Genomic DNA, 26209 nt, shown 5'->3' with positions numbered 1-26209 from the left:
GGTGTTAGTTGGTAATCATTAACACAGACTCCCTGTTTGCTTTGCGTCAGTCCCGGTTAAATGTCTGTTAGCTTTTATGCATGTGTGTGTGTGTTGTCAACAGTTCCATGCGTCTCACTTCGCTTTATCAGTCTGCGCACTTTATTTACACGCTGGGTCTCTCCATAGACAGACATGTGCACATACAGTACACACACATTTAACATCTGCTCACCCCCGCGGTTGTATATCTCAACGTTAGCTGCACACTTCCTGTTTTCCAGCAGCTCACAAATGAGTGGAGAAGAAAGATATGCTGCAGAGTAGAAAACGGCCGCCGTTCACATGCCACATAATTAATCTGTAGACAAAATAAGCAAACACTTGGAAGGTAAATTCAAGGTTTTCCTGAGGAGAGGATTGATTGGATGGGAGATAACCTGTTGAGGAAATGAGTGTGTGGCTGGAAGGGCAGACAGGAAGCACGGAAAGGGCGAACATACCGCAGAACTCCTGCTGTTAGATTCCAATTGAAACATGCAAAAACATTTTTTTAAACCTTGCGTCTCTGCCACCTCACTAATTGCAAGTCTCTGGCTAAAATGTCGCTTCACTCAGTCATGGACCACAGTATTAGTCGTATTACTCTGAATTCAGTCCTGTGCCAAAGCTTTAATGTTTCCTTTTTTCAGTTTTTTGTCTTAAATGATGATTTTATCACAAACTCGAAGTTATTAAAAAGTCTAAACCCCGAGGCTGAAATAGATTTAATTTAAGATATAATGTATAAGTGTAAGAGAAGTTAAATCACTCAACATTAGAACTGCAGTGATTAATCAATGAATCGATTAGTTGAACTATTAAATTAATTGGCAGCTAAGTTGATGACAGATTTTTTTTAAGGAAAAAAAAAGTCAAAATATTTTATTCCATGTTCTTAAATGTAAATATTTTGTGGTTTCTTTACTCCTCTGTGACAGTGAACTGAATATCTGTAGGTTGTGGACAAAACAAAATATTTCAGGGTGTCAGTTTTCACGATTCTCTGACATTTTATAGACCGAACAACTAGTTAATTAATCGAGAAAATAATCAACAAATTAATCAGTAATGAAAATAAACCTTAGTTGCAGCCCTACTCAACAGCGAATTCTTTGTACTATACCGTTATAAATCTAAGATAAAAGAAAAAGAGCACAGAGGAAAGTAAAAACAAAAAAGTGCAGTTGTCAAAACCATCACCAGTATTGATTCTGATAATGATGATTCACTGCAGTACAGATAATAACTGGACTCTACCACAATGACGAGAGGGCACACAGGCTTGAAACGTGGTCGTACCAATAAATACACAGGGTGTATTAAGTAAATTAATGTGTAATTACTGTTTTTTTTCCTAGTAACTATTAATAAAGGCAGATTCAATTAGCAACTAAATGTCCATAGCCAGCAATGCTACTTGCACCTGCTGTGTAAAAGGCTAATATGGCTTTTTACACATGGCTGTATATAAGTGGGCAACGCTGAAATATGACGTTAACACAAACAGGTCTATTCAGCTGTTCTGCTAAAGTTTGTGAGCACTGTGTTTAGAGATATCAGGTTTGGTTAATTTTGCTTTTGATTGCCAAACATCAACTGTTATATTGATATTTAACATGTAGAGAGGTTGAAACTGTAACGTTTAGTGATGTCTTGCCATTAGCTAACATTAGCTTTGGGCACTCTGCACTGCACACCATCCAGATCGGATTGAAGCAAGCTAGCTACACTGACCATTTGGCAGTTAGCAGTGGTAGTGCCATTCAAGTGGTGGGACCTCTGGTCTCCCCTCTGGTTGCTGTAGTAAGTAAGCGGCTTCATTTTGAGCCACAAAACCCCTTTAGCATTGTTTACTATGTTAGCACCATTAACCATGCTGACACTGCTAACAGTGCTAACAGTGCTAACATAGTTAACAATGCTAAAAGCCCAACTTGCAGGTTGGAGACCATGGTGAATAAATGTGTTGGAAAATAATGTAGAAACTCAATTAAAACAAAAAACAAAAACATTAACACACTACAGTGACTTTTGGGGTCGTTTTTGTGAGAGAATTTTGCTTCCGCATCTAAAAACCCACTAACCGGAAGTGACATAGCGTAAGGGAGTCCGGCTGAGTTTGATTGAGTGTAACATTAATAAACATGGATCCCAGTAGTAGTTTTGAGACTGAAGAGGTTGAAAATGTACATTCATATGCATATGACGGCCCACAGGCTTATAGTTATGAGCCTGCTAGGCGTCCAAGAGACCAGGGACAGATCAGGGTTAGGAGAAATAACGGCCACAGGAGAGAAATAGAGCTGTGGTGTGAGGAGAACCAGTGAAGAACTGGGCAGGTGTCTTGGTGAGCAACCAGCGTTAGCTAACGACAGCTAACGACAGCTAACGATGTGTTCACATCACAACATTAAGTTTGCCATCACGTATTAGGTTAAAACAAAGCTACCAATACCTCTGCCAGTATTAGATAACTAATGCTACTTACCCATAACAGAAACTAATGCGCAAATATCAGCTTGTATCAGACGTATCTTGCTAGCATGTTATAACTCCGCATTACGGTGTATTGATGTCCGCAGGGGAGAGAGGGAGAGAGAGAAACGAAGATTTCCTGATAATTTTTTGAGAGAGTATGTGCTGCAGGGAGGAGGATGCCTTCTGGGCTCTGGTGGAGAATCTGATCCCCAGACCAGACATTACATGCCTCACACTGCCCATCAACCCTCACGCCGCCCGCTCCCGTCTCAATCCCTCTCCGCGGAGAGGGGGTATGTGCGAGGGCGGGCGGGCTCCACCAGGAACATAATCCTCCTGTCCAAAATGAGCGCTGCACACGACCGCGTTTTTGGTCACAGATGAAGCTGTGAAATCGCGCCTCTTCACCTGCACAAAACGCACCCAGGCACGAAAACTAACTCCACTCCTTTTTCTGTCCGGAAAACGGTGGACTCGATGTCCTGACAGACTCCAGTTTGTGCAACCTGCACAAACACAATAATTCGGCATAATCACAAATGGTGAAATGCACTGTTAACCGAAAAAATACTAACTCACAAGTTTACTACCGCTCAGACTCACTACCACCTACTACTGCGCGTTGGACAGAGGCAGGGTCAAGGACGCAGAGTCCCTCTCGTGACGTAGTATCAGGCGAAGAGGAGCTAAAAAGAGCCACTTTTTCCTCTGAATTTGTGCCCTTATGTCATATAAACCATAATAAATTCTGAATTAACTTCTCATATGGTAATTTTCAGACAAAGTTATGCATATATTTTTAAAAAACTTTAACCTGCAAGTTGCACTTAAAGGGGATTTACAGCTTTAGATTGGGCTGCTTACACACCAGGCATGACCCCTGGTTGGAAACTGGAGGTTGGGTATACTGTTTCCACAGCAACACTGTTGGGTAAGGATGGTTTTAGTGGTGGTGATCGCTGAATGAGGAGCGCCGCTAGCTTGCTCTCACCAACCCCACTCGTGAAGAATAGCAAAATTAACCTATAGACTGACATGCGTAACCCGTCAAAAATATTCTCGGCACTTAACCCATTAACTGTTAAAGGTTGGCATCTCTAACAGAGTGAATTCAGCAGCTTTATACATCCTTGTAACTGAAAATGATAAGTCAACTAAGTCTAAAAAGTCTAAAAACAACAAGCAGACATTGACTCACTTGGCGCTCAAAAGTCTCCTATAGGAAAGTCCTGTACTTAACCACTTCATCAGCTGTGTTTTACTCCTTCAGTGGACTGTTGCGCTCTTTACACCACGTCACCTGACAGTCTGACATACATTAGTGAGTTTTTTCTTATACATTTACCACTCTAATCTCTGACAATACCCAGAATTTGCTAGTACTAGCCCTAACATGACCTTTTTGCCCTAACCCAAAGTGCCTCTTACCTTGACACGTCAAACATGATAAGTATTAGCTCATCACAGCACGCAATGGGATCCATAATAACGCATCATAGACTGTTTTCACCAAGATGCAAATAGACACTCTGATCAATTAAATCATATTGTTCCTGAGCCTATGACTGGCTTTAACAGATAGGTTTGGAGCATAAACATCCTGCCTGCAACAGACTTGATTGGACAAGCTCTGCCCAATGGTAGTAAACCAAAGCACTTCTGAATGTCGTGCCAATTAAACACCATCAAACACCCTCACCTCCATCAAATCCTGTGCTGCTGGCTTCACTCTGTCTCCATCCAAGTGGTCAAATGAGACCGACTGCTTGGCAGACTTTTGCTGCCGGTCCACCTTTTGCCTTTGCATCTGCTGCCCCCTCCCTGGGAGCTCCGAGTGCCACATCTGGTCGGGCTGAGAGTCGGGTGTGGGGGGGGGACAGTGGTGGTGGTGGTGGTGGAAGAGCTCCTCGAGGCGGAGCATTAGCATACACTTACTCTGGGAATGCCCTTGACTAGCTGTCTGAAGAATGGGACGTGAGCAGCATCAAATACACCCGCGGGACCTGAGGAGGGACGGGGGATAGGTGGAGAGGATGGAGAGGAGAGAATAAGGAGGAGTAAGTGTGAATGAAGGGCAGCTTTAAAAAGAGGAGTCAGAACTGTAATCACATACAGTACAAATGCCTCATTTGCATTATTCATCACCATCTGATGTCACATCGAGCTTCATCTTATCCTGAGAGGAAATATCGTCTGAAATATTCCACAGGACAAAGAAGTTTGTTGATGTTGTGTGTAATAGTACCTTCAATTGATATTTGTTTTCACGGAGCAGAAGGTGTGAGTGGGTGGGGGAAATGTCAGAAAATAGTGAGCTGAGAGATGGAGGGGATGTGTGCGCTCTGTCTGACAGAAGGAGAGCAAGCCAGGGAGAGAGCAGAGAGGAGAGAGAGAAGTTGGGGGAGGGGGCTGGAGTAGGTGGGCGGGAAGAGAGGAGGCGAGTGTCACGGACAGAGCGAGAGAGAGAGAGATAGAGAGAGAGGAAGGAACAGCGAGCTGCTGGCTTGCCGGAGCTGTTGACTGGGTGTTCGAGTGTGTGATTGCGAGTGCTTCTTGAGCTGCTGTGTGAAAAAGAAAAAAGGGGGAGACATTGCTTTTTGAGCCTTTCGTTTTTTTATTTCCCTTTTTCTTCTTTCTTCTCAAAGTGCCACATTGAGCTCCCTCGGCGAAAGCAGAACTTGTCTGAAGCCCTTCCTGGGATTGTAAAGAGGACCCAGGGACGACAGCGAGCTGCCAGGTAAGACACAAACACACAAAAAAAAACACATAAGAGGAGAGCAGTGTGGAGATGGTGATAGCATGGTTACACAAATGGCACGAGAGCTCCTGCTTGTGTTGCTGCTTTGAAATAAACACATGTCTGGTGGTTGAAACGGAGGGAGCACGCTGGTTTTGGATGTGTGCACATGTGTGAGAGCAAGGACGGACACTGTACTGTGATTGTGACTGCAGGAGTCAGGTTGTATAGAGCAGGAGGAGGAGGAGGTGTAGTGTCTTTTTGGCTGCAGCTCATCCAGGATGACAGATGTCAGAGCATGTCAGATTTACAGAGACGGGGAAACATAAATCAACAAATTTAGATCAGATTTTTTGAAGACTTTTTCTCTGTGTCACTTTCTTGTTCCTTTCGCCGTCAAATAATGCGGTTAATGCTTACTACACATCGGAGTTGATGCACTGTGTGGCTGTGTGCTCTGTAGTTTCATGAAAAAGTGGTCACAATATTGTGTTTGAGGAATCCAGTTTGTGCTTGTCTGTTGGTGGCTCCACACCTGACCGGATCCGTGGCATTAGTGACAGGCTGGGATAAGCGGACTCCCACGGAGGGCTAGGCCGAGCTCCAGATCAACGGCTGTTCCTCAGGCTCAAGTGTGGCAACGCTGGCAGCAGCGTGGTCCGAGGAGACGGTTACATCCCCACAGATAAGCAGTTGTGTGTACAGTATGATAGCGTGGCTTCCTAACCCTGGGCTCACTTTCTTTGTCATTTAATGAGAAGTTCTACTGTAATCGAATCACTGCACCGCCTTCCCTGCTGTTTATCATTTCCTCTTTGCCGTCCCTTATCTCTGCCTCTCTCTCTCATTATCCCAGATACAACTGAAATGAACTAGTCGATCCCTCTTCCTCCCAGTGCCTTCCTCCATCCATGCGTGCTGACGCACAGTATTAAACAAAGACAGGCAGAGAGGGCCAGAGGCTGAACAAAAGCTCCTCTGTTCTTAATAACATTTGCACTTCTATATTTTTTTCTTCTTCCCTCATTTAGAAACATGAAAGAGGTGAAGGTTGGTAGATTGTGGGGCTTCAGATAGCCCTCCTGTCTATTTGATTCCATTGTCTCGGGCTGGAACAAGCCATGAAAGCCAACGCGCGGCTCCAGTCTTTTCAAACGCAAAGCTAATTCACTCGGATTTCAGTTCCATTTTGACTTCATTTTTCCACCACCTTCCAAATCCTTTATTCAGCCGTAAGGTCCATTAAATCCTATTCTCACCCACTGCACCTTTTCTTTCTGCTCTGTCTTTTTTCTTGTGGAATACTGCGCCCACAGGCATTGTCATGTGATTCGGAAAACTATTGTGTGAAGTGTGCTTGTGTGTCCGCGGTGTGTGATGTGTATCCAGCTGTGAGATCTCCCAGTGCATCAATAGTTAATGAACGTCTCTAGCACCCATTCACACGGCCCATTCTCACAGTGTTTTTGTTTGTCTAACTGCTGCGAAGCCTTGAGTGACACGCACTGTACTGTACTGTACCATTACTGTACACTACGTGAGGCTTAAACACAGCTCAGGCTGAGTTGGTCGATCCAGGCAGTGTGTTGACCTTCATGCAACCTTGCAGCATTACAGTGGGTGTTTGGTTAGTTATTAAGGGGTGGTAACATTTAAGAGTAATGACTTGTCTCATAAATCATACAGCAGTGAGCCAGTGAGACGTAGAAGTGTGACTCCTCTGCCATTAAATGTGTTCATGCTTTAAAAGATTTGTAAATCTACATGTTCTTCCTGCATGTGGGTGTTGGTGTGTACATGACCAAATCATTCCATCCGTGGTTACTGTTTTGCTGCCCAGAGCGCCAGGCGGCTCCTTTCGGTCCACTGGATGCAGTCCGCTCTTCTCCGTGACTCATTGCCTCATCCACTCTGATTGGCTGGCTTTTCTACTCCGGGGAAAGACAGGACGGAGAGGGGTCGGCCTCTCATGAGCGGGGATCAGCCGTTCTTTTCACTCAACATCCCACTGGATGCACATTCACAATGCGCCGCGCTGAATGTTAAAACACAGGCATGAAGTTGAGCTATAAAAGGACAGGAGGTGCTTTTTATTGCCGCAACTGGCCGCCTGAGACGCTCACACATTTGAGCCAAACAAGTATCACTGAGATCGTCCTCCTCGAGAGACGCAAAGCTCCATCTAGCCCCAACCACAGTCGTGTTTCATATCCATCTAAGAGATGTATTCAGGCCTCCAGCCCCCCCAGTCCCTTTGTAGATGACGCTGTCACATGTGACAGCTCCGAAGCAAACAGGGCGTGGAGCTGGCTGCCTGCTGAGGCTCTGGCTTGTTTGCCTCTTACAGACAGACCCAGCAGAGAAGAGGTCCAAGCTGCTCAACCCAGTAACCCAGCCAGCACAAATCATATTTTCTGTCCTCTCTGTGGGTTGAGCCTCTGTGCGCAGGCCATGCAGCGCTGATTCAGAACCATGGACAGGGCTCCTGTGCAGAGGCAGAGAGGTGGACACAGGCACGGGAGGGTGAAATTTTCAGCACCACCTCTTGTGGACAGCACCAACAGTCCATATCACCAAACATCAGACAGACATGGAGACAAATATAATGAAACATACCGCCTTGTTTGTAAAGATCATTCATATGGTGATTAGATAATATACTGAGGGGACTGTCAGGGTTTACAGTTTGGTTGCAGAAGGCAGACACAGCAGTGTTTGAATATTTATTAGCTTTAAACTATTTGTGTTTACGAACCAACACTGACTGTCAGTCGAGTCCGCTGGCAGCAGTGCTCAGTACTTAACCAGGTAGCCCGGATAAATAATTACAACAATCACCAAAATGGTAAAGCTCACAAACAGGGTGTGTGCTGCTTCGCCACAGTGGATGTAGTTTGTATGCTTGCAGTCATCAGTGCTCAAGATTTACTGTCTACAGCTTAATGTGCTTTTCACACTCTGTGGACTCTTCAAGAAACAAGCCACATTATTTTAAAAGCTCTCATTTGAGCTTGTGAAAGACAGTCGGTCAATGGAGATATGGCAGACTGAAAGCCACATAGCCGAGACTGTATTGTCCTGTTCTACAAAGTGTTGCTTTAAAGAGCTTTTTCAGTGTGGATTGGTTTATTGACAACGTTCTAATATATATTTATACAAACACAACACATCAGACTTTGTCAGCAGTGGAGCGAAAAAGTCTCAGACTTCTTTCCAGTGTTGTCTCAGGTGTTCCAGACAGAGAAAGTTACTCAATATCTAGATATAGATATATTTGAAAAGAACGAATGTGGAGTAAATCATATAAAGACACAAAGCAGACAGAGTGAACGCCAAAGACACCAACTGTTTTATGACACATCAAGCAGCCCAGTCACCACATGAAAATGTTGGCATCGTACATTTCTGCAAAACCACGGACACATTACATTTGTATGTTTCATACGAATCATCAAAATTTCTAAAGCGATGTAGTTGTGATTACATGTATATGAGCTAACTCTGTCTTTGGGAGGAGGAGGGGATGGTGGATGGCACGATACCTGGGCACGACAGCTGCCTAGCTGCAGACCTCTATTCCACATAAACAAAACTGGGTGTTTTCCATCGCTGCATTTACAGCAGAGATTGTGCCACATAAAGTGGGTGTGTTTTAGTCAGCCATCACTGTAGAGAGGATCATGCCACCCAAAGTGAGTAAATTTTAATGGGCCATTGTTGCATTTCTAGTGGTGATTGTTCCTCCAAAAAAGGGTGTTTTTAGTGAGCCATAGCTGCATTTCCAGCAGCGATTGTGCCACCAAAAGTGTTTTTTTTTTTTTAGCACGTTATCACTGTTTCTAGCGGGGCTTTTCCAACCCAGGGTGGGTGTTTTTAGTGAGCCATAGCTGCATTTCCAGCTGTGATTGTGCCACCAAAAGTGGGTGTTTTTTTAGACAGCTATCACTGTCTCTAGCGGGGATTTTGCCACCCAAAGTGAGTAATATTTAATGGGCCATTATTGATTTCCAGCAGTGATTTTACCACCAAATGTAGAATTTTTTTCAGTGAGCTGTTGCTGTTTCTAGCAGGATTGTGAGACCCAAAGTGAGTGTTTTTTAACCAACTATCACTGTTTCTAGCGTGGACTTTGCAACCCAGAATGGGTGTTTTTTAGTGAGCCATAGCTGCATTTCCAGCAGTGATTGTGCCACCAAAAGCGGGTGATTTTTGTAAGCTATCACTGTTTCTAGCGGGAATTTTGCCCCCCAAAGTGAGTAAATTTTAATGGGCCATTGTTGCATTTCTAGTGGTGATTGTTTCACCAAAAAAGGGTGTTTTTTGGTTAGCCATAGCTGCATTTCCAGCAGCGATTGTGCCACCAAAAGCGGGTGTTTTTAGCCAGCTATCACTGTTTCTAGCGTGGGCTTTGCGACCCAGAATGGGTGTTTTTTAGTGATCCATAGCTGCATTTCCAGCAGTGATTTTACCACCAAATGTAGAATTTTTTTCAGTGAGCTGTTGCTGTTTCTAGCATGATTGCGCCACCCAAAGTGGGTGTTTTTTAACCAACTATCACTGTTTCTAGCGTGGACTTTGCATCCCAGAATGGGTGTTTTTAGTGAGCCATAGCTGCATTTCCAGTGATGATTGTGCCACCAAAAGCGGGTGTTTTTTTGTAAGCTATCACTGTTTCTAGCGGGGATTTTGCCACCCAAAGTGAGTCATTTTTAAAGGGCCATTGTTGCATTTCTAGTGGTGATTGTTTCACCAAAAAAGGGTGTTTTTTTGGTGAGCCATCGCTGCATTTCCAGCAGCGATTGTGCCACCAAAGTGTTTTTTTAGCAAGTTATCACTGTTTCTAGCGGGGCTTTTCCAACCCATGGTGGGTGTTTTTAGTGAGCCATAGCTGCATTTCCAGCTGTGATTGTGCCACCAAAAGTGGGTGTCTTTTTGGAGACATTGCTGTCTCCAGCAGCGATAGCACTTTTGGTGCCCCACTTTTGGTTGCGCAGTTGTATTTCAAGCCAAAACATGATCTTTTTCTCAACCATAATCAAGTGGTTTTTGTGCCTAAACAAATCAACATTAACCACAGTGCTGATAAAATGGAAAGAAATTGAAATATTCACCATACCTGCTACATAGTATCCATGGTTTGCAGAAAGGTATAATGCCAACCTGTGTGATCATTGAGTTTGCATGTTGTCCTCCTATTTGTGGTCAAGAACTGTTAAAACAATACCTTGGATGTCTACCATATTGACAGTTAAGAATTAATTACGGACTTTGTGGACTAATTTCTATTAATTTCATTCAATCTAGGCTCTGACCTTGTCACCTCTCATATGGAAGTACAGCAGGGGGGGATTGGGGAGTGAGGATAGTTATTTCTCAACAGTAGATGTTGTTAGCAGCGTGATTAATCCTCATATCAAAAAGTGGCTATGTTTCAGTAAAATTTGAACCAGTACCCATTGTGAACTCTATTTAGAAAGAACACCCCTTGGGCTCTCCCACTCTAGATTGTTCTCTGATGATATCACAGATTGGTGTATTAGTTCTCTTGTTATCGACAAAAATCACGACCACAAACCTTGAACTGCCAGTGTATGTGGTAGTGTAACATTAGTGTACACCCAAGACGAGCACTCTCTGCCATAGCAGCACGCTTCATTTCACACTATAAATCATTGTGATTAATCTGCTTTGGCTGTAATAAATGGCGTGTATGCAGCAGTTATGACTTTCTCAGTCCATTTTATTGATTTCAATGCATGGCTTTCCACACGTGCAAAGTATTTTAAAATCAAAGCCTCATGATTCAGATTTATAGTATAATTACTCTCGTCAATACAACAACATTTCTACAATAAGTAGGGCTGCATGTTCTGCAGCTGCTTCCAAATCACCCACTTTCATAAATTAATTAGATGTATCTCACATCCTGTGTGTGATAACAGCTAACACAGCGCGAGGGTGCAAAACCAGTGGTGGATATGTGTTATTTCTGTTCAGGCTGTTAGATTAAAGCTCAACTGTAGTCTTGCTCTCTGATCTCTGGTGACGGCGCTCACAGGAAACATTGGACGAAGCCACTCAGAGCGTCGCCGCTGCATTGATACGCTAAGAGAAGCTGGGAAGATAACAGCCACTTCTGTTCGTGCGTTTACCCTCGCACACACACACGTCCACACAAATATGCAAACACAGGCTCAGCGTGACATTGATTTTGTGCCTCGCTGCATGTCCTCCAAGTACTGAGAATCTCCAGCCCCCTCCTCCCCCGCAGAAACAATAAAAGCTGCACAAGTCTTGCCCTCAGGCTTCTGTTATCACCAGTGGACACCAAACCACCTGTCAGTCCTCTCTCTGTCTCCCTCGAACCCCCATACACATGTCCCCTAATTGAGACAGCTAATAACTAAGCAGGGTCATTTGTATATGTGTGCATTAGCATAATTGAATAGGCATGAGTTAAGTGTTCTCCACTGGTGTGTTAATAACATGGGCCGGAAAAAGAGGCATGTGCGGCTGTGTTTGTTCGGCCTAGACGCTGACATGAACTGGGAGTCATCCATCCGTGCAGTCCCCTCCCCTTTGCCCTGGCTCGCTTCCTTCCCCTCGTCAACTGTCAGCGCCATAAAACTAAGGTGTGGCCATTCTTTTCTCATCTCACATGTCCCTTTCTCTGCAGGATATGAGATGGCCAGAGATAATAAACCAGGGTCTAGCCTAGTGTGAAAATGGGCATGTGTGGCAGGTTGGACAGCATTCAGACCGCCGGTCACTGCAAGTTAATTTTCTTGTGTCAAACAGACAGAGCTGGAGAGATTTCACATGTGCTCTTTCTTCTGACCTGACCACAGAGGCCACTGCCACCTCTGGAAGGCAGTCGCTTCCTCTTCAAGCCCTCACTCCATCAATAAGCCCTCATTTTAGCAGAGGAGCCCCGATGTCAGGCAACAGACACTGATGGCAGGAGGTGGGGCACATGGAGAGAGAGCTGATATGAATTGCGCTTAAAGGGAAGAAAGGGATGAAGGAGGGAGGGTGGCATTTGGGGATGCAGCGAGGATATGTTTTCCATCTCGGTACGCTGCAGCTGTCGTCCTTGTCACTGCGCTGTGTAAATCAGTGTGCTGTCTGCTGCGATCTGAGCGGAAAAGAAGAGCGACTTTTTATCACTACATCTCTGGCTCTAGAGAAGGCTGCATATTCACCAGAAACCTCTATTTAAAGAGAGGGAAGGGGGCACAGCTGACAGCACCAAGGAAGTGTAAATTGCTTCAGCACGGTGCACAGGTTATTGAAAGGTAAAAGGAAACTTGAGAGTAGCACACCTCAAACATGTTTAATTGTTGCATAGCAACAGCCCACTTGTGTCAGTAGTTAAAGCACAAAGCAAAGCTTTGTTTTATGTTCGACAGAATATAGAGGTAATGGAAAGCGTCATGGTCAGAAAATATTAGCACACTGCAGGAACTTCATCCTATCTCCCATCATATATTACCCAATCTCTTGCTTTGCGTCATCTGTGTTGATGTACGTCAGCTCCAAAACCAGTGATGGAAGAGTTTTAACCCTGTCACAGCCTAAATTAATGGAAAGACAGTCCTGTAATTTTTTTAATCAGACAGATGATCATCAGGAAAGACCTTGAAATTTGATAAAATCAAAGTGCAAATTTAGATTACAATAAGAAAAGGAAACTATGTACAGAATTTGTGACTGTTACAGTGAGGTCAGTCTTGGTTTAGAAAATTGAAAAGCTATGTGACGTATCTTATGTCACGTCATGGGACATACCACAACATACTTCTCTACATTGTTAAAATAAAAACAGTAACTTTTGGTTTTACATGGGACACAAACACCACTCTCTTGGATGAAAGTCCTGTGTTTGTTTAACCAATACACAAAGGGGACTTTGTTGCTCTTTATGCTTCATCGCCTGACCTGATAAGAGTTAATTCAAGTCGGAATTGCCGTTTGTACAAATGTCTGTTTTGAAGGAGGACGGTCTGGAACATGTAATTTATGATTCATATGTGAGCCTTGATATGTTATCCAAAGACAGGGGTGGGCAACCTGTGGCTCTGAGGCTGCATGCGGCTCTTTAGCCCCTCTCCAGTGTCCCCCTGTGGTTTTGACAGATAATTATATGGAAATGAATGAATGTTATTTTTAATATTCTATTTTAAATTTATTGTTGTAGGCCTACAGTAAATCTTACATTCTTTAGCTGTAAAAATGCATAGCCTAAACATTGATGTAAGAAAATGTTGTTACATTTCGTGGACAAAAATGTGCGTCATATGTCTGGCCTGGTGTCTTTTCCACTAAAAACATCCCTATCGATGGCAACAGTAGTCTTGACTCTTCCTAGCTCAGCTAGCTCTGGATTCCAAATTCCGAAAAGGAAAAGTCTCAGAGGGATAAAGAGAGTTTAATAGTGCATGGACAAATTTGTTTGCTTTCATCAGCAACATTGCAAAGTTAGGACTTAGGATCATAGTTGATGGTTTCTGAATAAATAATGTCAAAGTTTGTTTGCATAATCCTGCGTTGCATCTCACTCTCTTTTGTTTTATCAATCTGGACACATACTTGCCTAAAACATGACATTTCAGACAGTGCACTGAATTATTGAAGGAATAAGATGCTGAATTACCAGGCACTCAAAGTAATATACAGTACAGGCCAAAAGTTTGGACACACCTTCTCATTCAATGCGTTTTCTTTATTTTCATGACTATTTACATTGTAGATTCTCACTGAAGGCATCAAAACTATGAATGAACACATGTGGAGTTATGTACTTAACAAAAAAAGGTGAAATAACTGAAAACATGTTTTATATTCTAGTTTCTTCAAAATAGCCACCCTTTGCTCTGATTACTGCTTTGCACACTCTTGGCATTCTCTCCATGAGCTTCAAGAGGTAGTCACCTGAAATGGTTTCCACTTCACAGGTGTGCCTTATCAGGGTTAATTAGTGGAATTTCTTGCTTTATCAATGGGGTTGGGACCATCAGTTGTGTTGTGCAGAAGTCAGGTTAATACACAGCCGACAGCCCTATTGGACAACTGTTAAAATTCATATTATGGCAAGAACCAATCAGCTAACTAAAGAAAAACCAGTGGCCATCATTACTTTAAGAAATGAAGGTCAGTCAGTCCGGAAAATTGCAAAAACTTTAAATGTGTCCCCAAGTGGAGTCGCAAAAACCATCAAGCGCTACAACGAAACTGGCACACATGAGGACCGACCCAGGAAAGGAAGACCAAGAGTCACCTCTGCTTCTGAGGATAAGTTCATCCGAGTCACCAGCCTCAGAAATCGCAAGTTAACAGCAGCTCAGATCAGAGACCAGATGAATGCCACACAGAGTTCTAGCAGCAGACCCATCTCTAGAACAACTGTTAAGAGGAGACTGCGCGAATCAGGCCTTCATGGTCAAATAGCTGCTAGGAAGCCACTGCTAAGGAGAGGCAACAAGCAGAAGAGATTTGTTTGGGCCAAGAAACACAAGGAATGGACATTAGACCAGTGGAAATCTGTGCTTTGGTCTGATGAGTCCAAATTTGAGATCTTTGGTTCCAACCGCCGTGTCTTTGTGAGGCAGAAAAGGTGAACGGATGGATTCCACATGCCTGGTTCCCACTGTGAAGCATGGAGGAGGAGGTGTGATGGTGCGGGATGTTTTGCTGGTGACACTGTTGGGGATTTATTCAAAATTGAAGGCACACTGAACCAGCATGGCTACCACAGCATCCTGCAGCGACATGCCATCCCATCCGGTTTGCGTTTAGTTGGACGATCATTTATTTTTCAACAGGACAATGACCCCAAACACACCTCCAGGCTGTGTAAGGGCTATTTGACCAAGAAGGAAAGTGATGGAGTGCTGCGGCAGATGACCTGGCCTCCACAGTCACCGGACCTGAACCCAATCGAGATGGTTTGGTGTGAGCTGGACCGCAGAGTGAAGGCAAAGGGGCCAACAAGTGCTAAACACCTCTGGGAACTCCTTCAAGACTGTTGGAAAACCATTTCAGGTGACTACCTCTTGAAGCTCATGGAGAGAATGCCAAGAGTGTGCAAAGCAGTAATCAGAGCAAAGGGTGGCTATTTTGAAGAAACTAGAATATAAAACATGTTTTCAGTTATTTCACCGTTTTTTGTTAAGTACATAACTCCACATGTGTTCATTCATAGTTTTGATGCCTTCAGTGAGAATCTACAATGTAAATAGTCATGAAAATAAAGAAAACGCATTGAATGAGAAGGTGTGTCCAAACTTTTGGCCTGTACTGTACATTGATATAAAAGTAAGAGTTGTTTGGAGACCGCTGACCCTGTCTCACCAGGCTCCTGTTATTGTGTCCAGCATGTCTGTCAACTGACCTTCCTTCTTGGTTAAGGAAAACCAATTTTAGAATTAACCCGCCTCCTCTTCTGCTGGTTACTGTTGATCAAAGTCTTTGATTTTCCCAGTGCTGTCCAATAAAACAACAAGGGCAAAACACAGTCTTTGTATTTGTGCTCTCGCTGCAAGTGTTTGTGAAAAATTGGATTTCCAGCAGCTCCTTTTTTCTGTTTACCAGGGTCAGTGGTGTCAGCCTCTCTCTGTAACCTTCCAGTCAATCCCGGTTTACTGCAATTAAAGGATCCATCATGTTAAAAGGCCGCCACAGGAAGGAAAAAGCTGGAAGGTTATCTTCAAATCAGGCATTTTCTCCAAACTCTGTCCTTTGATCCACTGACATGCCCTGAAGGAGGGCAGGCTGCGGTAAATGGAGGGTAATCACTGATCTTAGATGTCCACTCGGGAGTATATTATCAGATAACTCATGGAGGAGGTCCACTATGGGTGAAACAGATCCCATTACAGATGTGTTTCACAGGGCTTACAGTTGGAGTGCATGGACGTAAATACACACCCGTGCAAATGAACCCGGCATTCATGTGCAAAGTTGTGATTTATGTTGTCATGATTGCAAGGCTGAAGCAGAAAGAAGCAGCGTCGCAGATACATTTCAGAGCTGTTCGAGTTTCTTCCTCCTCCCGCTGAGTGCAGAGAGGAAGTACAGAGAGGCGAGTGGGTCATGCAAAGGGCTTCTGTGCGAGTGTAAATTCACCTTTTTCCCTGCATTCGTTTGGTGAGGACTTGCACAAAAGCTAGGTTTGAAAAGCCGGGCAAAATGCAATCAGTGTCTTTGCATTTCCTTTGGAGAGCCACCCCCTCCTATTCCCAAAACACAGGCACATTGTGATGAATCTCACCGAGCCAGGAGGAAGGCAGCAGAGAAACGAAGAGTAGAAATGTTTAGGCAGTACAATAATACTTTCTTTTCACTTTCTCCTTTCTCTATTTCTCTGTCTCTTGCTTTCTAACATCTCCCATCACCTGCTCTCAGATCAAGTCGGAGGTGTGTGTGCGTTGGGGGGGAGATAAAGCAATGTGTGAGATCACTGTGATTAACGGCAGCACATTGAGCTCATGCATTATTCATCCATCGTCACCTTCTCCCACTACCAAAAGTCGTGACTCAATTTTTTTGGGGAGGAGAAAATGTTGTTCCTGGAAATTTGAAGCCAAATGAGCAAAATCCGCTCTTCCACATTTGAGTCTCTAACCTGAGACCACCTTGGTGTGAAAACCAGTGACATGTTATATTACACAGCCTCTGTCATGTCTCACAGGGCTGCTTGCTTGTTAGAGCAATGACTGGTGATACAGTCATGATGCAGGGATTTCAATACTGGAAGTAAGGCAATAGATTGTGATTATTTTAATTGTGGATTTCAGTTTCAGTTAATTTTGCTTTCAGTAGCCCAACACTTAATAACTGGTAACTAACAGTCCAGTTTGGGGGGATATATCACATAATCAATAAACATGAGCTATTAGCCTTTTAGTCTGGCAATTAATAGACTTGGTGAGCTTTAGCGGTACATTTCAAAGCGCTATCCATTCAGAAGTGGTGAATTTTAATGTTTTTACTCGTAAATGTATTGCCTTTTATTTTATTTTCTGTTGGCTTTGCTGACAAGACAGTAACATAGAAACATAGTGCCCATTACCCACCCTTCAGTCTCTATTGGTTAGCTAGCTGCTCTGCCAGGCAGGAGCTAGCTAGTGGCACCGCTTATTTGGTGACTAGCACTGTTAAAGCACTCCCCACCTATGGTGGCAGAGGTGGCCTCCCTCCAGTCTCCCCCTAGGTCACCCTGGTGAGTAAGCAACTTACTTTTGAGCTGCAAAACCCCTTTAGCTTTGTTAACTATGTTAGCACCACGAGTTGTGTTGACGCTGCTAACCAAGCTAACAGTAGTTAACAATGCTAAAGGGGTTTTGTGACTCACAATTAAGCCTCTTCCTTACTGAGGTGACCTTGGGGAATAATGGCGAATGGGCACAATGTTAAAGCAGTAACGCCACCATGGGTTGGGGGAGCATTACCGTCAGTAATTGCCAAATGAGCGGCAATGCTAGCTAGCTCCCATGTCAGGACACGGGACCACAAGCGTTACATAGAAAAATAAACACTGATCAACGGGACCAGACTGGCCGACCCGTGTGCTCAGTGGATGGATGATGTCACAGGAAGCTTTGTGGTTGATTACTATGCCAATCTCACAAAGGAGGACGACACTTGAATGGTTTCCTCCAGTTTGTTTTGCTATGGAAGCTAACGTTAGCTAATGCGCTAAAAAGTTAGCGTTCCAGAGAAATCCAATATTCCTCTTAATCCCTCCCCAGTTTCTGATGAGGTGGACATGATAACCCTTAATACACATAACCTTATTCATCCCTACAACAGGAAATACTTTTTCCCTAACCTGATATGAAGTGTGCGCTGCACATGTGAGCATTTTTGATGACGGCCTCCGTCCAGTCCTTTGGTCTTATCACATTTAACCATCTTTGTTTTTGTTGACGGGCAGTGGCAACTGGTTTTGAGCCATGACTCCTTCTATTCTGGCTCCCAATAACACAACAAGACCACATTTTAAGACTCCTATGTAGCCTACAGCCCTGCGGTAGAGAGTTGTGTTTTGCCTCCAGCTAATGAAATGACATCATTGTGACGTCGGCCCTCAAAGGCTCTATACAGAGTGACGGCGGAGGGTAGCATACAGTTGCTGTTTTCATACAGTGTTATTGACAATTGATACAGTATCACAAAACATAGTATCATGATTCTCAAGTGTATTGGTCTTTCCTTACACCCCTACAGGTTGTAAAAGGGAAGTAAAGGTCCTAGGAACTTTATCTGCAAAGTTGAGGAAGGTCGTGTTAATAAGGTTTCTCTGTCAGAGCAGTACAACTCGTGGAATTATAAATCTTTATTAAAGCATCTCCTCCACACAGTGTAGATCCAGTCTTCCTCTCCTTCTCTGTCTCTTCTCACCACACCCAGCCCTGCCTATACTGTCAGTATAAATAACCTCTCCTGCTCCTGATATGATAAACCCCCAGGAGAAACAGATTACCCAGGATGCACAGGGAGTTCACGCAGAGAACGAGCTGCTGTATTATGGTGACTCGAGTTTGACATTCAGTGAATACTCTGTGCTAATTTGCAGTTTCCACCAGTAGTCAGAGCCTGGTCAGAGTTCACCTTCCGGAGTTAAATGTCTTTAGGGAGTGAGTGCAGGGATACTGTTTTACTTCTCTTAGAGGGTAAATCTCACTAATAAGTTGGTTACTGTCGGCAACTGCAGACTGGTACTTTGAATTTTGAGGTATTTTACATTTGGTTGCATATCATTTAAAATAAGAAACCTTTCTGTTCACTCCTGCATTGCTGTTACAGCTGCATCTGTATTTATCTGCATCCTTATACAACATTTGCTGACTCCAGCTTCTCAAATGTGAAGATTTTCTGCTTTTTTCTGTTGTATTTAATTTTAAATTGAATGCTATTGAGTTTCTAGGTCGTACAAAACAAATCATTTAAAGGGGTCACCTTGAGCTCTGGAAAAATAAGATTTTTTCTTACTATTTTTCTGACATTTCATGGACTGAATAATTACTAGGTGACAGTCAAGGCTGATTTATAGTTGTGCATCAGATCTACACAGAGCCCATGCAGTTGTCTACGCAATGAGCCCACACTATTGTGAACATTTATACTTGTGCTGTGGTGTGTCTGTGTCGCTCTGCAATTATACCTCCAAAATGCTCGATGACGGTGCGTGTTTTTTTTGCCACTGTATTGAGTTTATGGGAAGTGTCGTAAAGTATATTTTATTCAACTGACACACCTAAAACACACAAAACACTGCGTAACAGTAACAACATTTAATAAAAATACAAAGTTTTGCTCCTTTATATCTCGGTTGTCTTTGGTCTGGCACGTTTTACCCACATACACAGCATGCTAACATTATTAGCATAAGCCTATGACATTTTACACTGCATAAATTAGCCTCGCAGCTAGCGGACTTTTCCTCTACTGATATGAAGCCAGGAACAACAGCAAAAAACATAGAACAAAATACAAAATTTTGCTCCATTGTAACTCACAAGGTCAGCTGGGATAGGCTCCAGCCCCCCCCCCCCCCCGCGACCCTCAAGAGGATGAAGTGGTTAGAAGATGAATGAATGAATGAATGTAACTCACAAGGTTCACCGACAAAACAATCTTCCGATACTAGACACGCTTTCCCCACACATACAATATCCTAACATCGTTAGCATAAGCCTTTGACATTTTACATTTCATGTGTTAGCCTCACAGCTAGCGGAATTTTCCCCTTTTCATATGAAACCAGGAACAACAGCAAAAAACATTTAACAAAAGTACAAAATTCAGCTCCCTTATAACTCACGAGGTTCACCAACAAAACATTTGTTCAAAACTAGACACATCTCTGCCATATATAAAACATGCCATATATAAAACAGCGGACTTTTCCTCTACTCATATAAAGCCAGGATAAATCACACACTAGACTTCAAATGCTGTTTTGTGGGTGCTTTACTGTCTCTTATCTGTGAAACAGGATTTTGATTCTGGTCTGTGCACACAACATCTGTTACATGTCTGTCCATCCTGGAAGAGGGATCCTTCCTCAGCTGGTCTTTCTGAGGTTTCTACCATTTTTTTAACCATTAAAGAGTTTTTCCTTATCAGCTGAGAGGGTTCAAGGACAGAGGGAAGTCGTATCTTGTAAAGCCCTCTGGAGGGCCTTTGGAAACCTATTGGAAATGTTGTTTCTGATGAGGGAAATGGTTTTCAGTTAACAAAAATAAACAGGAGGTCTGCTCCGCCGTGATGTGTAGTTACACTGCTTGGGAGGTGCACACCAGGCTACAGCGCAGTGCCCTTTTTTTAAATGACAGTGTTTCTTTGTAACCTGTCTTGAAAGACTTCATCTGGAGGAAACAATAAGGTCAAGGCTGGGAGTACTGAGATGTGGGCTAACACATTGTTGGTTTTGGTCCATTTGTTAACACTTAGAAACGCATTACTGGCCTTAACCCTAACGATTATTGTACTATTATAGGCAGTATTCAAAAGTCACTCTGTTGCAGATCATTTTCTTTCATTACTATCACACAAACCATTATTATGTCCAATGTCCGAAAGGTGACAGTCCAGCTGACAGAAATTGCTGCAAGCTACTGCATACTGATTAACATGTAATTACATCTTGGAGTTTGTTTTGCAAACCATCACTGAAACTGTTCATGTATCATAAGTGACAAAAATTAACACAACGAAGACACAAAAAGGTGGAAGGGGTCAGTGTTTACAACACCTCTGTAATTGGAAACAAAATGCGATGTCAGTCACGTTACCCTCTCCGTGTTTCCTCCGTCTGGACGAGAAAGTGTTGATGGCGCTGCAGCTGAAGGTTTAAGAGCTTTAAGTGCGCTGAATTACGCCCTCGAGGCACTTTCCCCCCTCCTGAATGCACCAGTCAGATCAGTGACAGTGTCTAACCTCAGGTTCTCTCCTGCGCACGTCTCTTACCCCACCTGCCTTTTCCCCTTTGGCCCATCAATCAATCCAGCCCGCATCACGCTCTAGTAAGCTTGACTGGCACTAAGGAGGGAATCTAACCTTAGAGCGCGGTGTGTGGTGCCCGCCAGTTCATATACATATATATCCATTTCCTTTCATGTGTGGCTACAAAAGACATGTAGCTTAAAATGGCAGCGCCACACGCCCATGCTGAAACGCTCTGTGATTCTCGGATTTATCTCTTCCTACAACGTGCTTGTACCATCTCCTTCACAAGGCCATGGGGGCCAGTCAAGGACCTTCCTTGTCAGGTCATTCGGCTCTTAAATTGCCTGGCTCCTCTGTGCTTTTAATGCTCACCAGGCACCCCTGTATTGATTTGCTGCATTGATCCCATTCAACCAGGCCTATCTGTTTGTCCCTGAGCATCCAGAAATTGTCCTATCATGTCTGCGTGCACATTATTATACCATGCACACAGTATCTGAGCCGCATCCTCTTTTGTGTCAGCGTGATGAGTGGTGACAGCGCTCCGAGTCATGTCTTTTGTTGTGCGCGCAGGCATATTGTGAGTTGTTGTGTTTACCAGAGCGAGTTGGGAGCTGTTTGTGGCCCTGAGGCAGTGCTGCACAGGCGGGTGGGGGTCAAGGGTTCAGGGTCGACCCCGAGTTGAGTATCGCGCTGCACCGAATGACCAACCGGGACATTCACTGCCCCTCTAATGATTAAATGCATCATGTTGTTATTATCTCTGTCACTGTCGTGTGTGCTTTACCAATTTCTGCTCGCTGCTGATGGATGACAAGGCAGTAATGGACGGCTGCGTCCACAACTGATGTTTTTTTAACCCAGGTGGTAATTAAAAATTCTGATAACACAGTGTAGAAATCTGAACTGGATTATTTTCAGGCAGAGTCTGTTCATTTCAATTTATAAATCAGGAAAGTCTTGAGCGGGTAATGAACAGGATGGCCGTCCACAGTCATAAACCAGTATAAATTAGAGCAGCGACAGGCTCTAATTAAGTCTCAAGCCACAGCGGATTAATATTACACCTGTTTTGTCAAGGAAATACAGGAAGGCAAGGACAGACAGGAAGAGTAGATGACGCGTGTTAGGAAGAAGACAAAGGGAGAGACGGAGAGGTGTGAAACAAAGTTTTCACTCGTCAGCAGGGGTGGTAATAAGAGAAGCTTTTTGCAGCATGAGCTCGCAGATGGCTGTCCTCTCCTGGTGTGGCCAGGACACTCCGGCTTCATTTATCTCCTCTTCACAGCATTATTTGTTTCCATCTTTCTGGATGACTCTCGCAGAGAGATGAGAAAGTCCATCAGACTTTGGAGGATTTATCTGTCCGAACAGTTTACTCTGATCATACTGTGGCTGAATGTCTCTTCTCCTTTCATGGCTAAGTCAGATAAGATTCTTTCAAAATTTCTGATGTCTTGTTTTTTGAGAATTTATTAATTTCCCCCACTGTTTTCCATTTCTGGACAATTTTCTCCAACTGTTATCACAGCATGAATGAAAATATGAAAATACATGCAAAATCACCTTTAAAGTATTGAAACTGATGTTCATTACAACAAATTGTATTACATTGCTGTGCTTTAGATACAGCTACGGCTGCAGCTAACAGTTACTTCAACCCATCTTGTGAAGGGCTCATTGCATGAGTTAAGTATACCCTTAATCAAAAAATATAAAATGCAAGTCTCCTTTAAAACAATCCAAGGCACACTGTAGGGTATGTGCAAAAATTAAAATGCCTTTATTTTACATGGCAATATAGATAAAAAGACCCAACGTTTTATGACTCACAGGTCTTCATCAGGGTTATGACAAACCCTACAATCTGCCTTGGACTGTTTTTGAGGAGACTTCCATTTTTTTTTTTGACTTAGCGCATACTTTACTTGTGCAATGAGCCCTTCACAAGATGGAATAAACACAGTACACCTGAAGTATCCAACCTGTTTGTGACTACTACTGATACCCAGGAGCGCTTCTACTCCCTTGTCTTCACTTATTTCAGCCCAATTACCAGGAAAATGAGAATTTTTTTGCTTGTAATTACATAGCAGAAACACTAAAACTTTACGTTACAACCTTGTGATCAAGGTGCCGTTAGTTTAGGCACATAAACCACTAGGTTATGGTTAGAAAAAGATCATGTTTTGGCTTAAAATACCCAGTTCTGAAGGCACGTTCCCGGCTGGAAAGGGAGCGAGGTCTCAGTAGAAAATAGCCGCTTTCCATGGCAATGTCCCAGCAAGAAAAACATTGAGGGGTCCACTACAAAAACCCCATGTTTCATGACTAAAAAGCTGCTAGAAAAACATTGAAGGGACGCTAAAAAACACCCACATTTTTTGACTGAAAAGCCGCTGCAAACACATTGACGGGTTGCTACAAAATATCACTTCAGTAACTTAAAAGCCTCTGGAAAAAGAGCGACGAGTCTCTACAAAACACCCAGGTTTGGTGACTAAAAAGCTGCTCAAACAACATTGCAGGGTCACTACAAAACACCCACATCCACTGACTGAAAAGCAGCTGGAAACACAGTGACAGGTTGCTACAAAACACCACTTAGGTACATTACGAGTCACTGGAAAAAGACTGACGAGGTTTGTTGACTGAAAAGCAGCTGGAAACACAGTGACAGGTTGCTACAAAACACCACTTTGGTACCTTAAGAGCCACTGGAAAAAGAGCGACGAGTCTCTACAAAACACCCAGGTTTGGTGACTAAAAAGCTGCTCGAACAACATTGCAGGGTCACTACAAAACACCCACATCTACTGACTGAAAAGCAGCTAGAAACACAGTGACAGGTTGCTACAAAACACCACTTTGGTACCTTAAGAGCCACTGGAAAAAGAGCGACGAGTCTCTACAAAACACCCAGGTTTGGTGACTAAAAAGCTGCTCAAACAACATTGCAGGGTCACTACAAAACACCCACATCTACTGACTGAAAAGCAGCTAGAAACACAGTGACAGGTTGCTACAAAACACCACTTAGGCACATTAAGAGTCACTGGAAAAAGACTGATGAGGTTTGGTGACTAAAAAGCTGCTGGAAACACTGACACGTTGCTACAAAACAGCCAGGTTTAGTGACTAACAATCTGCTGCAAACACAGGGATGACTCAAAATCACAACCATTTTATTGTGTGTTAGTCTCAAACAGTGGTTGCAGCTTGGCAGGTGTCTCATCGATGTGACACGCCATCCACCATCTCCTCCACCTCCCTAAAACACTTTTGTTTGCAGAAATGTTTAGTGCCAAGATTTTTTCTGGCAACTGGATTTGTTATTTCCATTATGGATTAAGCTGTGGATTATTTCTCGATTCACTGATTCAGTTTTAGTCTGAAAATGTTGGAAAATAGTTACAAACAGTTAAAAATGTCTGACCAACACCTAAAAATCGCAAAGGTATTGAATTTGCTATCAAATAAGACTAAGAAAATGAGCATATAATCACACTTGAGAAGCTAGAACAAGTGATTTTTGTCATTTTTACCTTACAATTAGTGGATTATCAAATAGTTTGTGTCGATCTACTCATCAGTTGTTTCAGGTCTATACCAGACTTAGAAAACCTTCAGTAAATTATTGGGTTTTGTAGTGAAATTTGATTGAAATTTAGATTAATTTGGACACAAGCTTCAAGAAATTCAATAAATAATACCAATTTGTCGCCCAGCTCTTCAGTTTCTGTATTCATAAGTCCTTTGTGATGAGGCAGTAACAAATAGAAATTTAATAAAATGGGTTAAGAACGCTTTTGTTCTGGCATGCATGTCTCATCTCACCCATTGCTGTGTCTGCAGCTGTCTATATTATCTCTAATGTGGCCAAAATTGTGAGCAGACTCTTCCTCTGTTCTGTGTATTACGAAACATGTGGCTTAAATTGGTGACAAGAGCTTGAAAAAGGTACCACTAACATGAATCAGTTTGGAGTCTGTCCTGCAGTATGTCCTCAGTGCGACAGCTGTTACAGCCTGTTCTTTCCCAAATGTTCCAAAGACATTAATAGGCATAGTGCAACACACACACACACACACACCAAAAAATGATCAGAAAATGTCTGGCAAGCTGTTATTTCCACCTCCAGGCTGCTAGAAAGAGAAGAGAATTTAAATTGTATTGACATTTTTTAATAGGAGTTTACTTAATTTTACTACTAAAATTCCAAAACAATCTGTACATAGATACCAGAAAATGACTTTGAGACACACACACCCTTTAAAAACTGGCAAATTTGATGCTTCATGTTAGGGTATGCACTGATTATGAGAGTGTATATGACAAAGTCGTGTTCCTACAAAGAACAGGTTGTGGTCCTGCCACACATGCAGGCGATAAAAACAAAATACGGCCCGCTGCTAGAGAACGTGCCTAATAAGAAAGATGGAATTTGTCACATCTTTATTTTAAGGGAGCTGAATTTTCACACTAATTCCCAATGTTCTAGGATGTGTAAGGGATGGCTTAACACCACGCAACCATCCTTGGGTTTCCATGACGACTGTGATCCCTGTATGATAATCGGATTCCCACTATAGCTGTGAAAACACTCATTCCTGCCTGATCCAAGAAGAAATTATAACATGAAACGGCAGCGAGGAATTCGGCTGCGTGACGAGAGACAGCCGAGTGAAGAGACGCTTTGTAGCTGAGCCAGCCCACAGGGTCGGACCTCGGTGAAGTCTATTCATGACTGTAGCAAAGGTAGATCACAGGCGTTATAGTATGGTAGAGACGCTAAGCCATTTACCAAACGGGAGTGATGGAGGAGGTATTAGCAGCAGTGGTTGAACAATCCATTTTGTTTTTAACATGTGCACTTTGGTATCAGAGGAAGAAGAGCATTAAGGGTGAAAAAAAAAGGGAGAGCATTATTGACTTGCCTGCTTTTCACATTACACAGGAAGGAGAAGCACTTGAAGCCATTTGTTGTGTGGTTTTGTGTGGAGTGTGTGCATTTCTGGCTTA

The 26209-nt window shown here is 43.2% G+C and overlaps 1 protein-coding gene across 3 annotated transcripts in view; it reads left to right on the top strand.

Moving 5' to 3' along the window:
- Positions 1-26209, top strand: part of syt1a (synaptotagmin Ia) — a 337362-nt gene that overhangs the window by 179460 nt on the left and 131693 nt on the right. For all 3 annotated transcript variants that reach the window (XM_049566896.1, XM_049566895.1, XM_049566898.1), the window contains one exon: positions 5145-5236. The gene's annotated coding sequence lies outside the window, so the exon portion shown is untranslated. The remainder of the gene's footprint in view (positions 1-5144; positions 5237-26209) is intronic.

This window comes from Epinephelus fuscoguttatus, linkage group LG22, assembly GCF_011397635.1.
Source record: "Epinephelus fuscoguttatus linkage group LG22, E.fuscoguttatus.final_Chr_v1".
NCBI classification, from domain to species: Eukaryota; Metazoa; Chordata; class Actinopteri; order Perciformes; family Serranidae; genus Epinephelus; species Epinephelus fuscoguttatus.
This window is presented reverse-complemented; position numbering and strand designations above follow the sequence as displayed.